This window comes from Rhinoraja longicauda, chromosome 3 (assembly GCF_053455715.1).
Source record: "Rhinoraja longicauda isolate Sanriku21f chromosome 3, sRhiLon1.1, whole genome shotgun sequence".
NCBI lineage: Eukaryota > Metazoa > Chordata > Chondrichthyes > Rajiformes > Arhynchobatidae > Rhinoraja > Rhinoraja longicauda.
This window is the reverse complement of record NC_135955.1, coordinates 39,562,153-39,577,894: the sequence shown is the minus strand read 5'-3', so window position 1 is coordinate 39,577,894 and position 15,742 is coordinate 39,562,153.

Genomic DNA, 15,742 nt, shown 5'->3' with positions numbered 1-15,742 from the left:
CTGCAGATTCCAGCATTGGCAATTGCTCGTGTCTTAAGAACACAAAAGAGTTTGCTCAGGAATTGGATTGTGTTGTGCCATGCTCCAATTTCAATGAAAAAGCAGATGGAATTGAAAATTCAGTATTTCACATGTTTTTATCCTAAATCCAAAATTTTCATTTGAGATTATGTGTTTGAGGCAATAGACATGTACGACAATATTCGACAATATATAATACATGCCTGGATACCGCTTCCCAAATCTACAATGATGTCGGCAAGTATTAGGCAAAGCTAGGTTCTCTTTTAATTAAGTCATGGAGTCACAGAGTCTTACAGCGTGGAAACAGGCCTTTTGGCCCAACTTGCCCACACAGACCAGCATGTCCAATCTACATTAGTCCTCCATTTGGTCCATATTCCTCTAAATCTGTCCTATTCATGTACCTGTCTAAATGTTTCTTTACTATGAATGTCCAGTCACTCTATACCTCCATCCCCCACAAGGAGGGTCTTAAAGCCCTCCTTTTCTTCCTCAACCGCAGAACCAGCCAATTTCCATCTAGCAATACTCTCCTCTGCCTAGCAGAGCTAGTTCTTACCCTCAACAACTTCTCCTTCGACTCCTCCCACTTCCTCCTACTTAGCTATGGGCACTTGCATGGTCTCTAGCTATGCCTGCCTCTTTGTAGGGTACGTTGAACATTCCCTGGTCCAGGCGTACACTGGCCCTATCCCCGAACTGTACCTCCGCTACATTGACCACTGCATTGGCGCTACCTTCAGCACCCATGCAGAACTCACTGTCCATCAACTTCACCACTAATTTCCATCCTGCTCTCAAATTCACTTGGACCATCTCCAACATCTCCCTACTATTTCTAGATTTCACCATCACAGGAAACAAACTATGAACCGACATCTGCTACAAACCAATTGACTCCCATAGCTGTCTTGACTACACTTCTTCCCACCCTGTTTCCTGTAAAGACTCTATCTCTTACCCCCAATTTTTCCGTTTACACCACGTCAGAGCCCAGGATGAGGTGTTCATACCAGGGCTTCGGAGATGTCCTTGTTCTTTAGGAAACAGGGGTTCCCCTCTTCCATTATAGATGAAGCTCTCACTATCCTCGATATCCCGCAGCTCCACTCTTGCTCCCCCTCCCCCCATTCGTGACCAGTGGGGTACCGCAAGGTTCGGTGCTGGGACCCCAGCTATTTATGATATACATTAATGACTTAGACGAAGGGATTAAAAGTACCATTAGCAAATTTGCAGATGATACTAAGCTGGGGGGTAGTGTGAATTGTGAGGAAGATGCAATAAGGCTGCAGGGTGACTTGGACAGGTTGTGTGAGTGGGCGGATACAAGGCAGATGCAGTTTAATGTAGATAAGTGTGAGGTTATTCACTTTGGAAGTAAGAATAGAAAGGCAGATTATTATCTGAATGGTGTCAAGTTAGGAGGAGGGGGAGTTCAACGAGATCTGGGTGTCCTACTGCATCAGTCAATGAAAGGAAGCATGCAGGTACAGCAGGCAGTGAAGAAAGCCAATGGAATGTTGGCCTTCGTAACAAGAGGAGTTGAGTATAGGAGCAAAGAGGTCCTTCTACAGTTGTACCGGGCCCTGGTGAGACCGCACCTGGAGTACTGTGTGCAGTTTTGGTCTCCAAATTTGAGGAAGGATATTCTTGCTATGGAGGGCGTGCAGCGTAGGTTCACTAGGTTAATTCCCGGAATGGCGGGACTGTCGTATGTTGAAAGGCTGGAGCGATTGGGCTTGTATACACTGGAATTTAGAAGGATGAGGGGGGATCTTATTGAAACATATAAGATAATTAGGGGATTGGACACATTAGAGGCAGGAAACATGTTCCCAATGTTGGGGGAGTCCAGAACAAGGGGCCACAGTTTAAGAATAAGGGGTAGGCCATTTAGAACGGAGATGAGGAAGAACTTTTTCAGTCAGAGAGTGGTGAAGGTGTGGAATTCTCTGCCTCAGAAGGCAGTGGAGGCCAGTTCATTGGATGCTTTCAAGAGAGAGCTGGATAGAGCTCTTATGGATAGCGGAGTGAGGGGGTATGGGGAGAAGGCAGGAACGGGGTACTGATTGAGAGTGATCAGCCATGATCGCATTGAATGGCGGTGCTGGCTCGAAGGGCTGAATGGCCTACTCCTGCACCTATTGTCTATTGTCTATTGACAGAGTCCCTCTTGTCCTCATCTTCCACCACATCAGCCGTCGCTTACAACATATTATCCTCCAATATTTCCGTCACCTCCAACGGGATCCCACTACTGGCCACATCTTCCCATCTCCACCCCTTTCTGCTTTCCGCAGAGACCGTTCCATCCGAAACTCCCTGGTCAACTCATCCCTTCCCACTCAAACCACTTCCTCTCTAGGTACTTTCCCCTGCAACCACAGGAGATGCAACACCTGTCCCTTTACATCCCCCCTTGACTCCATCCAAGGGCTCAAACAGTCTTTCCAGGTGAGACAGAGGTTCACCTGCACCTCCTCCAACCTCATTTACTGTATCCGCTGTTCCAGATGTCAACTTCTCTACATCGGCGAGACCAAACGTAGGCTCGGCGATCATTTCGCTGAACACCTCCACTCAGTGCGTCTTAACCTACTTGATCTCCTACTTTGGCTCAGCACTTCAACTCCCCCTCCCATTCCCAATCGGACCTTTCTGTCCTGGGCCTCCTCCATTGGCAGTGAGGCCGGTCGCAAATTGGAGGAACAGCACCTTATATTTCGCTTGGGTAGTTTACACCCCAGCGGTATGAACATTGACTTCTCTAACTTCAGATAGCCCTTGCTTTACCTCTCTATCCCCTTCCCAGTTCTCCACTAATCTTACTGTCTCCTTACATTCTATCTTCGTCCCGCCCCCTCCCCTGATATCGGTCTGAAGAAGGGTCTCGACCCGAAACGTCACCCATTCCTTCTCTTCCGAGATGCTGCCTGACCCGCTGAGTTAAAGAAACAAAGAAACAAAGAAAGTTTTACTCCAGCATTTTGTGTCTACCTTCGATTAAAACCAGCATCTGCAGGTTTTTTTTCCCTACAACTACATTAGTAAATTCACTTTGCTTTTTTTCCTAGTTTGTACCTGTACAGGCTGAGCTTTGGTTTAATGCATCGACTGTAGTTGTGCATTATCAAATGGCCTGCAGGAACTATGCTTCAACTGGCTGAACCTGTGCAGTTATCTCTGAAATACAACCAATCCTGCTCCAATTATGCAATTGTATTTTGGCTAATATACAATGATCAGAGTTGCTAAATGCCCCAAACCATACATATTCCTCAGGACACTAATTTCAAAATTCGAATAGTTACTTCGGAAACACATGTTCCATTTTTTAGATTTTAAGTATGGCCTTTTGACCTCTTGGGTCAAGATGTGATTATAGAATAAAATAAGTAATTGCTTAATATATTCCATCTATCAGCATTTTGCGTCACTTGGAGAATGAACAATAATTATTTAATCTGTTCCACTTTTAGCGTTTTGCGTCAAAGGCAGAATAAAGGAGTCACTGATTAATCTGGTAAACTTTAGGTTTTCATTACAGGTTGTCAGAGACGGTTAATTTTATCAGTACAGGATCACAACAAGAACTGTAAGAGATTCTGAGGCTTTAATACATTACCTTAAAAGTATGTTCTTTCTCAATGCCCTTGCTGCTCAATTAAAGAATGCAGTCAAATGGGAGGCTTGAAGCCCACACTACAAAGATTGATGACGTGTCCAGAAGCAGCTCACCATTAATGTTTTCATTGATCCTGTGTCTAGGAAGGCTGCAAATAATTCAAGCCACTTAGATGATCACGAGCATTGTGGTGAAAGATCTTGTGAAGGAGAAGGCCAAGCTGCCACTTTCGCCTGGTAGAAAGTGATGGTATGCAAGGCCTGCCACAGCAGCCGAATGTTTGTCTTGTCCTCCATGTTAGAGCAGAAGTCCCTTTTAGCTTTTTTGATGGCCTTGTTGAGGTCGTACTTGGACTTCTTATGTGCATCTGCATCGCCAGATTTGAATTCCCAAGATCTGGTCCTCAGAAGGTTGTTGACCTTCTGGTTTGTCCAAGGCTGGGGAACACTTGAATGGTTTTGGTACGAACATACTCCTCCACACATTTCCTTATGAAGCCAGTAACAACTGTGGCATATTCATTCAGGTCCAAGGCCGAGTCCTTGAACATTGCCCAGTCTACAGACTCCAAGCAATCCCGGAGTCATTCCTCTACCTCCCCTGACCAGCTCTATGCAGTTTTCACTGCTGGAGCTGAGCTGCCCTCTACTCTACTCACCTCAGCCCACTGCTCTGCTCACTCTATACCCATGACTGTGTAGCTGGACACAATTCCAACTCCATCTTTAAATTTGTCAACGACACCAGAGTTATTGGCTGAATTATGGATATTGACGAGTCAGAGTATAGGAGGCATATTGATCGTCTGATTGAATGGTGCCAGAACAACAACCTTGCTCTCAAAGTTGATAATTATGAAAATAAAGTGCAGTGGTAAATGCAATTATATACCGATATTAGATTATTCTAATCTTTTCAATTTGCCCTCAAGTAAACTCCAGCACATCATTTCTCACACTAACTTGTCTTGCAGATCACCCCATCCCCTCTTTCCAAGTATTTAGTCGCACCACTTCCGATCGACCACTGACATTGAGGATCATCATTTGCAATATTTGCTTCTCCCTCAATGTCAATGAGGCTAGTTTGCCATCCCTCCATTGAGCACACAGCAGCCCTCTTACATACAGAAGATGAAGGAGGAAATTTAGAGATGGTTCTCTGCTTTTGACCAAGTACAAGACCATCTGAGACAGAGGAGGTCTCAGAGTCACCAGGTTTCGGTTGCTGTGTGATCCTACTACATTGCAAGCAATACACTTTAATATAGATTTAACTAAGCCCTGTTAAAATGATTGTGTGCTTTATGATATTCTTGAACCTTCTTACTCTAAAAATTCTAATAGAATTGCTGGAATCTGAAATTTGGAAATACAGCAGCATCTGTAGAGAAGGAAGTAGAAATGGAAAAATCCCATACTTTGGTGAAATGTTAACATCCTCTCTCGGATGTTGCCTGACTGCAAGGTTAATGCAGCATTCTCTGTTCCAGCATCTACATTCATTCCTATCTGTACTAAATTGGCCAATCTTCAACTGGGACAGAAGTTTACAAGTACCTTTGTTCACTTCCACCCAAACACTTGACAATGAAAGGCTTTCCGAGGAGGTGAGGAAAATATTATCTAGACCATGGTTTTGCTGGCAGAAAGACAGTAAGAAGAATTCAGTTCTTGTTTTTTACAACTTACCACTTGAAACATAAGATGGCAGTAGACCAAGAGCCTTTGTTTAATCCGATGGTAGGTAACATTTCTGTTACGTTTGTGGCCATGACCCAGGCACTTCAGAATGGCTGTATGAAAATACTTGTGAACCAGTTACACATTATATTTTTTAATTTAACCGTCATCCTACCAGGCAAAACCAAGCTGAGCAAATCATTGCTGGAAATAGGTCTCCAACGGACTCACTTACAGAGGGATCGAACCTCACTGACATATAAGCTGAAAAACATGAAATGACGAAATAAGCAGCTATGCTTCCTGCTGGTTTTGTGCGAGGAAAACATTAACAGCGGAAAACATTAGCAGAGGTCGTGTTGTAAGTCACATCACCATTCCATTCCTCTGCAGATTTCATTGCCACATTTCCCTTCATACAGAAAGCTGCACATTAAGTCTCTGCAAGATACAGTATGAAAACAGACCCTATGGGCCACTGAGTCCTCGCTGACAAGGGATCACTTGTACACCAGTTCCATCCTACTCACAGAGGGACAATTAACCTACAAACCTGCAGGTCTTTGGAATGTGGGGGGAAACCGGAGCATCCAGAGAAAAGCCACGTGGGCACAGGGAGAAGATACAAACTCCGTGCAGACAGCACCTGTAGTTAGGATCAACCCAGGTCTCTAGCGCAGTGAGACAACAGCTCTACCTCTGTGCCACTGTGCCACTGTGCCACTGTGCCACCAAAAACCTCAGGACATCCCAAAATCCTTTATCTTTATTTAAGTACTTCTGAAGTATCATCATTGCAGGAATGTGGGAAACAATCTTTGCACAGAACGGATCCACAAGCAGCAATGGATGTAAATAACCAGATAGTTGTTTCTATTGATGTGACCAAGAGAAATGTGCTGGACATGATATGAAGCAGAACTTTTCTGGTCTTCTTGAATAATGTTATAGGATCTCCTGTATCAGATGGGGACTTGGTGTTAAATCTTCTCCAAAAACTGGTATCTGTGATGATGCAGCACCTCCAGTGTTGTACAATGGAGTTCAACCCAGTTCAATCTCAGTAGTGGAATTTGACTTGATGATCGTCTGTCTCAGAATGGGTCTCAGATTGGATCGGATTCTGTCTCAGATTGCCCATACCCAGGAATGTGTATCGGCAAAGCCTTTCGAAGCGTTGGTTGGAGAATGGTTTTGAATTATCCCAGAGAAGATACAGGAAAATGGCCATTAGCTAATCCACATTACAACATGTTGATCGGAATCATTGAAGGTCAGATTATAGAGTCATAAAGTCATAGAGACTTACAGTGTAGAAACATGCCCTTCAGTCCAACTTGCCCACACTGGCCTACATGTCCCAACTGCACTAGTCCCACCTGCCTGCTTTCGGCCCACATCCCTCTAAACCTGTTCTATCCACAGTAGCACATCCTTCCTCAGATATGGGTCCTAAAACCACTCACAATATTCCAAATGTGGCCTCACCAGCGCCTGATAAAACCTCAGCATTACATCCTTGCTCCATGATGCATAATTGCATTTGACACTGGAGAGAGAATTTAATCTTTAATCAGTGCCTCAGTTTCTAACTCGGGTTTTGACATTTCTCCATTTCTCGCCACTGAGAGGTACACGAGTGAACTTGATGTTCTAGGTTCCACAAAACCACAGCAACAGCTGCATTACTGTCTTACCTTGCTGACAGTTATCCTTTACGGCCAGTGGGAAGTAAGCCAGTGATGTTCAGATGACCCCGTGGGATTGCTAGATTTGATTAAACTGTCTGTTATTTGTCAAAGGGAGCTTCCATTTTTATTTGATTAAATGTTTATTATTTAGTTAGTTGCAAACAGTAGCCAAACCTACTTCTCATATGAGTTTATTCTCCCTGTTGCAAAAATATTTCAGTGACATGGTTTTATGTACAGGTAGACAGACCAGTGATTTGGAATGATCATTGGAAGAAAAGCAGCATGGATAAAGCTGAATTCCCATAGAGCAAGATCTCACATGGCGAATACATCAACGGCCATGTTTTACAGAGGGATTAACTAGCATATTGGGAAGAAGATTTAGATGGAAATCCTTCATCTAATTTGAAAAATGGCACTTCTAACCATACAGCATGCATTCATTTCTGCACTGACACATCAGAGCAGGTTGTGTGTTCAATTCTCTCAACTGGGACATGAACCTAACATCCTCTGACCCTGTGGCAAAGTTGCTCCCTCAATGAAAACAGAGGCCCCATCTTGCCCTCTGGCTTGGTGCTGCCAACTCACTGCCCATTGGCTTGGATCCCAAGATTTAGTGGGACATTAAGTTCAGAGCATCATTCAAGAGAAGGTTCCAAAGCCATTTTAATGCTTGATTCCATCAACTTCCCTCACAATACCTACCACCACCCTCTTTCCCACCCCTTCTTCAAGGATTACAGGTACTAAGGAGCCCAACAAGGATAAAAGTAGAATAATCCTTTAAAAGCTTTCACGTGGAAAACTGGTACTCCTCTATGTCCTAAACAGAAACTTTCTCACCTGTCTGTCTTCTTTTCCCTTGAATGAATCTGAATGAGACTCTGATGCAGAACTGTTGCACTGCGAGCTAATCACCACCACGTGCAGGAGCACTGCTACTTACCCAGCTCACCCCATGCTCCCTCCATGCCTTATAATTAATATTGGATTATTGTTTTTAATGAACCTTGTTCAGCTTTTGTAGACCTCAGACAAAGAACAATGGAAAACATGCATGTTAAAATAGTTTAGTGATACAGAATGGTGACAGGCCCTTTGGCCCACTGGGTCTGCGCTGACCATTGATTACCTGCTCACACTAGCTCTATATTACCCCACTTTCCGGGACGACTAGTATGTCGAACTATTTACTGACATTCAGGACGGCTATGTAGATTTCTTAAGTTGCTCGTCAAATGCAACTTCGGCAGGAGTCTGAAATATTATTCATTGACAGTACCTCACCTTAAGAGCGGCACAGTGGTGCAGCTGGAAGAGTTGCTACCTCATGACACCGGAGACCCAGGTTCGATCCTGACCTTGGGTGCTGTCAGTGTGGAGATTGCACTTTCTCCCTGTGAACGCGTGGTTTTCCTCTGGGTGCTTCGGTTTCCTCCCACATCCCAAAGACGTGCAAATATGTAGGTTAATTTGACGTCTGTAAATTGCCGCTAGTGTGTGGGGAGTGTGCAGAATTATTGTGTGAATGGGTGATCAATGGTTGGCTTGGACACGGTAGGCCAAGGGCCTGTTTTCATGCTGTATCTCTAAACATCATTGGTGGTTTAGTAACACAACTTCAGTGCTTTGTATGAATAAAATTCAACACAGATTAACATTTACATTGCAGAGGAAGATTCAGAATATCTTTCTGATGGGAGAAGACATGATGGTATTTTTGTTCATGTCGTTTTGTTCATACCTATTATTAAAATAAACCACAATTTGATTCAGTGTGTGTGATCACTTACTCTGGTCCAACCATAGAGGGCAGAAGATTATTTTTGTTCTCAGACTACACATTTTTTTGAGAAACCATGGAATTTCTGCAGCTCAGAAAGAGCTGGAAAGGTAAGAGGCCGTTAGACAGTAGGTGAAAGAGAGAGAGAGAGATTGAGGAGAGAAGGAGAAAGCAAAGAGAAAAATAATTGATTGAAAGATACATCATGGAAACAGGCCCCTTGGCCCACTGAGTCCACGCTGACCATCGATCACCTGTACACTCTAGTTTTATGTTATCCCACATTCACATCCACTTCCTACACACTAGGGGCTATTTACAGTGGACAATTAAGGGGTGGAACAGTGGCACAGCGCTAGAGTTGCTGCTTTACAATGCCAGAGATCCGGGTTCAATCCTGAATATGGGTGCTGTCTGTACGGTTTGTAAGTTCTCCCTCTGACCTCGTGGGTTTTCTCTGCATGCTCTAGTTTCCACCCATACTCCAAAGATGTATAGGTTTGTTGGTTAAATGGCTACAGTAAAAATTGTAAAGTTGTCCCAAGTATGTAGGAAAGTGTTAGTGCATGGGGTGATCACTTAGCATAGAAATATAGAAAATAGGTGCAGGAGTAGGCCATTCGGCCCTTCGAGACAGCATTCAATATGATCATGGCTGATCATCCAAAATCAGTACCCCGTTCCTGCTTTCTCCCCATATCCCTTGACTGTTAGCCCTAAGAGCTATATCTAACTCTCTCTTGAAAACATCCAGTGAATTGGCCTCCACTGCCTTCTGTGGCAGAGAATTTCACAGATTCACAACTCTCTGGGTGAAAAAGCTTTTCCTCATCTTAGTGCTAAATGACCTACCCTTTATTCGCAAACTGTTTCAAGGGTTTCAAGGTTTCAAGGTCAGTTTATTGACACACGTACCAATTAAGGTATAGTGAAATTCAAAGTCCAGAACTGTGACCCCTGGTTCTGGACTCCCCCAATATCGGGAACATTTTCCCTGCATCTAGCCTGTCCAATCCCTTAATGTTTCTATAAGATCCCCTCTCATCCTTCTAAATTCCAGTGAATATAAGCCCAATCGATCAATTCTTTCATCATATGTCAGTCCCGCCATCCCAGGAATTAACCTGGTGAACCTACTCCCTCAATAGCAAGAATGTCCTTCCTCAAACTAGGAGACCAAAACTGCCCACAATACTCCAGGGGAGGTCCAACTGCAGTAGGACCTCCTTGCTTCTATGCTCAAATCCTCTTGCTATAAAGGCCAACATGCCATTTGCTTTCTTCACTGCCTGCTGTACCTGCATGCTTACTTTCAGTGTCTGATGTACAAGGACACCTAGGTCTCATTGCACCTCCTCTTTTCCTAATCTGACACCATTCAGATAATAATCTGCTTTCTTGTTCTTGCCACCAAAGTGGATAACCTCATATTTATCCACATTACACTGCATCTGCCTTGCATCTGCCCACTCAACCCACCTATCCAACTCACGCTGCAGCCTCATAGCATCCTCCTTGCAGCTCACACTGCCACCCAGCCTTGTGTCATCCACAAACTTGGAGATGTTACATTTAATTCCTTTGTCTAAATCATTAATATATATTGTAAATAACAGACCCAGCACTGAGCCTTGCAGCACCCCACTAGTCACTGCCTGCCATTCTGAAAAGGATCCGTTAATTCCTACTCTTAGCTTCCTGTCTGCCAACAGTTCTCTATCCATGTCAATACCCTACTCCCAATACCATGTACTTGATGGGCCAAAGGGCCTGGATCCACACTGTATCTCTAAAGTCTAAAGTCTAAAATAAATTAACCTACAAATCCGAATATCTTTGGGATATGGGAGACAAATAGAGCACCTGGAGGAAACCCATTTGATCACAGGAAGAATGTGCGAATTTGAACACTGTGACACCATGAGACAGCAGCTCTACCAGCGAAAGTGAAATTGATAACAGAGAGAATGATTGTAGCTGGAGGAAAGGTTTAAGAATAAGGGAGAAGTGGAAATGATTAAAAATGGTGAGCCAGGAGGAGAAAGAGAAAGGAGAAAGAAGGAAAGGAATATTGTCCAGGTAGCAAAATGTAATAAATGATATCACCCAGAGATCTTTTCACTATGTGCATCAACGTTCATTTATTCTGCTCCCATCTGCCGCCAAGCAGCTTGGTGATAACAATAGTTCTCAATGTATTGTTGCGGAGAGGAGTGGTTAAGGCAGCAGCAGTTGACTTAATGTCTGAAATTTCAATAGTGTAGGAAAATAACTGCAGATGCTGGTACAAATTGAAGGTATCACAAAATGCTGGAGTAACTCAGCATGTCAGGCAGCATCTGGGAGAGAGGGAATGGGTGACGTTTCGGGTCGAGACCCTTCTTCAGTCATCTCTCCTAGATGCTGCCTGACCTGCTGAGTTACTCCAGCATTTTGTGATACCTTTGAAAATTCAATGGTCATTCCAGAAGGTTGCAAGATGCCAAAGCAGATGATGAAATAATGTTCCTTTAGTTTACATTGGGTCTCACTGTGACAGTAGAGGAAGTCACAAACAGTCGTGTTGGAGTGGGAGAGGGATTGAGAGTTCAAGATTCACACGACATGAAGCTCAGTATCACCCCTACATACTGAGCGTAGCTACACTGCAAAGCGATCACCCAATCTATGTTTGGTCTCTTCAGTGTAAAAGAGGCTACATTGTGAACATCGAATGTGGTGGACTATTGGCAGAAGTGCAAGTGAGTTGCTACTTCACTTGGAATGGTTGCTTGAGTGCACAAGAGACTCCAGATGCTGCAATCTGGAATATAACAAGTAGAGCTGTTGGAAAAACTCAACAGGTCAGACAGCATCTGTGGAGGGAAATGGACAGTCAATGTTTTGGGTTGAGCCCTTTCATATGGATTCCATCCTGAAATGTTGCCTGACCATTTCCCCACACAAATGGCTGACCCGCTGAGTTCCTCCAGCCGCTCTCCTTTGATGATTGCCTGAGGCGCTGGATTGCGAGAAGGGAAGAGGTGTATATATGGGCAAGTGTTGCATCTCCTCCAGTTGCATGCTGGATGTGCCAAGGGACAGGGAGTGGTGAGTGGGAACAGGGAGCCACCAAGTGAGGGGGTTCTGTAAAATGTGAAAAGGGGAGGAGAATGGAAGATGTGACTGATGTGGAAATGCGGAGCTGGCAGAAATTAAACCGGTTTCCTGCAATTTGAGAGGTCACCTGCAGGACAAAAGGCGGAAGCAATTCTCTGATGCTATCTGTAGGCGCTCTCGTGGAAAAGTCTAGCGTGAGCCTGTTCAGTGAAACACCACAGTGATAAATGCCTTGTGCGCATTCTACACTATGTGGCGAATATTCAGTGTGTTTGTTCTTTCTACTGGAGCTGAATCACATCAGCATTTCCAATGTGCAGGGCCCAGTGCTGGCTGGTACTCCTGGACTGGTCCCTGTAACCTGCAGACATGGCATTGTACAAAGGTCCAACTTCTCAGTCTGTCCAAGATTGGACAGATTCGTGTTGGTAACTTTAAGAAATTGAATTCCAGATAGACTTGCTAAATATGAACATATAAAAGTTAAAGGAAATATACACAATATTTAGATACAAATCCATGTCACACAGACGCATGTAAATGTTATGTATATTTAAATGGGTCAAGACCATGAGTGGGTGCGGAAACATGCTACTCTCAAATGCATAAATATCACCTCCATTCCATTATCACTGGAAAGCAAAGCAGAATATCTGAACCTAGCGGAACAAGAATCACAACAAACACTAATGTGAAACAAATGTGAAACAAGCATGGAGAAGTCTTCTGATCAATAACATCATCTGTCCATTCTCTCCAGAGATGCTGCCAGACCCGCTGAGTTCCTCCAGCAGTTTGTGTTTTGCTTAATCTTAGATAAACACCTGGCAGCATAGACTGTCATACTCTATCGTCACTTTAACTGCCACCCACGGTATTCAGACAAGGCAGGCAGGTGTCAATTTGCACTAAAAGGGAGAGATTAGGAGAAATATTTTCACTCCTAGAATTAATGGAACAAGGTCAAAAAACACAGGCAGCAATTGTAGAGGGAAATGAACATGATGCTTGAGTCGGGGTCAAAACGCTGTCTGCCCATTCCCTCCACAGATGCTGCCAGTTCTCCCAGTAGTGTTTTTTTGCTCATGATTTTAGCATCTGCAGCCTTTTGTGTCTGAAACATGGAATGCTTTAACTCCAAAGAATAGCTGCCCATGGAATCTTTTGAGGGAAGAATTCACAATGCAGCAATTGACCAAATATCATTCCCGTTATGCTTGAGTACTATCTGCATGCGCTCTGCATGTAAATTATTATGTCAAAGTCAAAGAGAATGGAAACAGGCCATTCAGTCACCCTGATGTGCCGACTATCAAGTGTTCTGCGGAGGCAAAAGATGCAAGTCGATATTTAGCGCCAAAGTAAAAGTCCGTTTAAAAAGAGCGCCAAAGGGACGCTAGCAGTCAGTCAGTAAAGGTCGGGAGAGAAGAGCAAGGACGACCGTTGGCTGAAAGAGAGTAAGTGTTAATTGAAGGTAAAAGTCCGTTTAAAAAGAGCGCCAAAGAGAGGCTAGCAGGCAGTCAATGAAGCGCATACCTCCAAGCCTACCAGGGAGAAGGCAATAGTGGATTTAGTGTTGTGTAATGAACCTGATCTAATAAGGGGACTCGAGGTAAAAGAGCCATTAGGAGGCAGTGATCACAATATGATAAGTTTTATCTACAAATTGAGAGGGAGAAGGGAAAATCGGAAGTGTCAGTATTACAGTATAGCAAAGGGGATTACAGAGGCATGAGGCAGGAGCTGGCCAGAATTGACTGGAAGGAGACCCTAGCAGGGAAGACGGTGGAACAGCAATGGCAGGTATTCCTGGGAATAATGCAGAAGTTGCAGGATCAATGTATCCCAAAGAGGAGGAAAGATTCTAAGGGGAGTAAGAGGCACCCGTGGCTGACAAGGGAAGTCAAGGACAGCATAAAAATAAAAGCGAAGAAGTATAACATAGCAAAGAAGAGTGGGAAGCCAGAGGATTGGGACTCTTTTAAAGAGCAACAGAAGATAACTAAAAAGGCAATACGGGGAGAAAAGATGAGGTACGAGGGTAAGCTAGCCAATAATATAAAGGAGGATAGGAAAAGCTTTTTTAGATATGTGAAGAGGAAAAAATTAGTCGAGGCAAATGTGGGTCCCTTGAAGACAGAAGCAGGGGAATTTATTATGGGGAACAAGGAAATGGCAGATGAGTTGAACTGATACTTTGGATCTGTCTTCACTAAGGAAGATACAAACAATCTCCCAAATGTTCTAGTAGCCAGAGATCCTCGGGTGACGGAGTAACTGAAGGAAATCCTCATTAGGCAGGAAATGGTGATGGGTAGACTGATGGGACTGAAGGCTGATAAATCCCCAGGGCCTGATGGTCTGCATCCCAGGGTACTTAAGGAGATAGCTCTAGAAATTGTGGACGCATTGGTAATCATTTTCCAATGTTCTATAGATTCAGGATCAGTTCCTGTGGATTGGAGGGTAGCTAATGTTGTCCCACTTTTTAAGAAGGGAGGGAGAGAGAAAACGGGAAATTATAGACCAGTTAGTCTGACATCAGTGGTGGGGAAGATGCTGGAGTCAATTATAAAAGATGAAATTGTGGAGCATTTGGATAGCTGTAACAGGATCGTTCCGAGTCAGCATGGATTTACGAAGGGGAAATCATGCTTGACTAATCTGGTGGAATTTTTTGAGGATGTAACTAGGAAAATGAACAAGTGAGAGCTGGTGGATGTGGTGTACCTCGACTTTCAGAAAGCCTTTGACAAGGTCCCACATAGGAGATTAGTGGGCAAAATTAGAGCACATGGTATTGGGGGTAGGGTACTGACATGGATAGAAAATTGGTTGACAGACAGAAAGCAAAGAGTGGGGATAAATGGGTCCCTTTCAGAATGGCAGGCAGTGACTAATGGGGTACTGCAAGGCTCGGTGCTGGGACCGCAGCTATTTACAATATACATTAATGACTTGGATGAAGGGATTAAAAGTACCATTCGCAAATTTGCAGATGATACAAAGCTGGGTGGTAGTGTGAACTGTGAGGAAGATGCTATGAGGTTGCAGGGTGACTTGGACAGGTTGTGTGAGTGGGCGGATGCATGGCAGATGCAGTTTAATGTGGACAAGTGTGAGGTTATCCACTTTGGTGGTAAGAATAGGAAGGCATATTATTATCTGAATGGTGTCAAGTTAGGAAAAGGGGACGTACAACGAGATCTGAGTGTCCTAGTGCATCAGTCACTGAAAGGAAGCATGCAAGTACATCAGGCAGTGAAGAAAGCCAATGGAATGTTGGCCTTCATAAGAGGAGTTGAGTACCTATTGTCTATTGTATATTGTCTATTGTCAAAGCATTGACAGACACCTGTTGCCTCCACAGATGCTGCCTTCCTCACTGAGTTCTTCCACATTCCCTTCTTTCATTCACGGGTTGTTGCTTCTCATGGGATTGGTGGCAGATTGGCTACAGGGATGGTTATGAATGTAGCGCAATGTATAACTCATAGCAAGGAGATATAAGAAGTCAGGAAGTTGATTCTAGTACCAGATGCTACGTTAAGATTTTTACAATCTTTCAATCTCAAATAAAGGCATTTCACAGTAGGACAAGGAATTCTGGTTAGTTATTGACCTCAAAGTTTTAGTTATTACTTCTGTACAACTGGTGATAATCACATTGTCAGCCTCTAGTGAGGGATGGGGAGACTCCTGTCCTACAGGTAACAACCAACCCATTTCATTGAGCACCACCTGTCCCAGTTGTAATAAAGTCTGTGGGTTCCACACAGGCAAATCATCCTCTGCCTGACTCAGGACTGCCTGAGAAGAGCAGACAGAG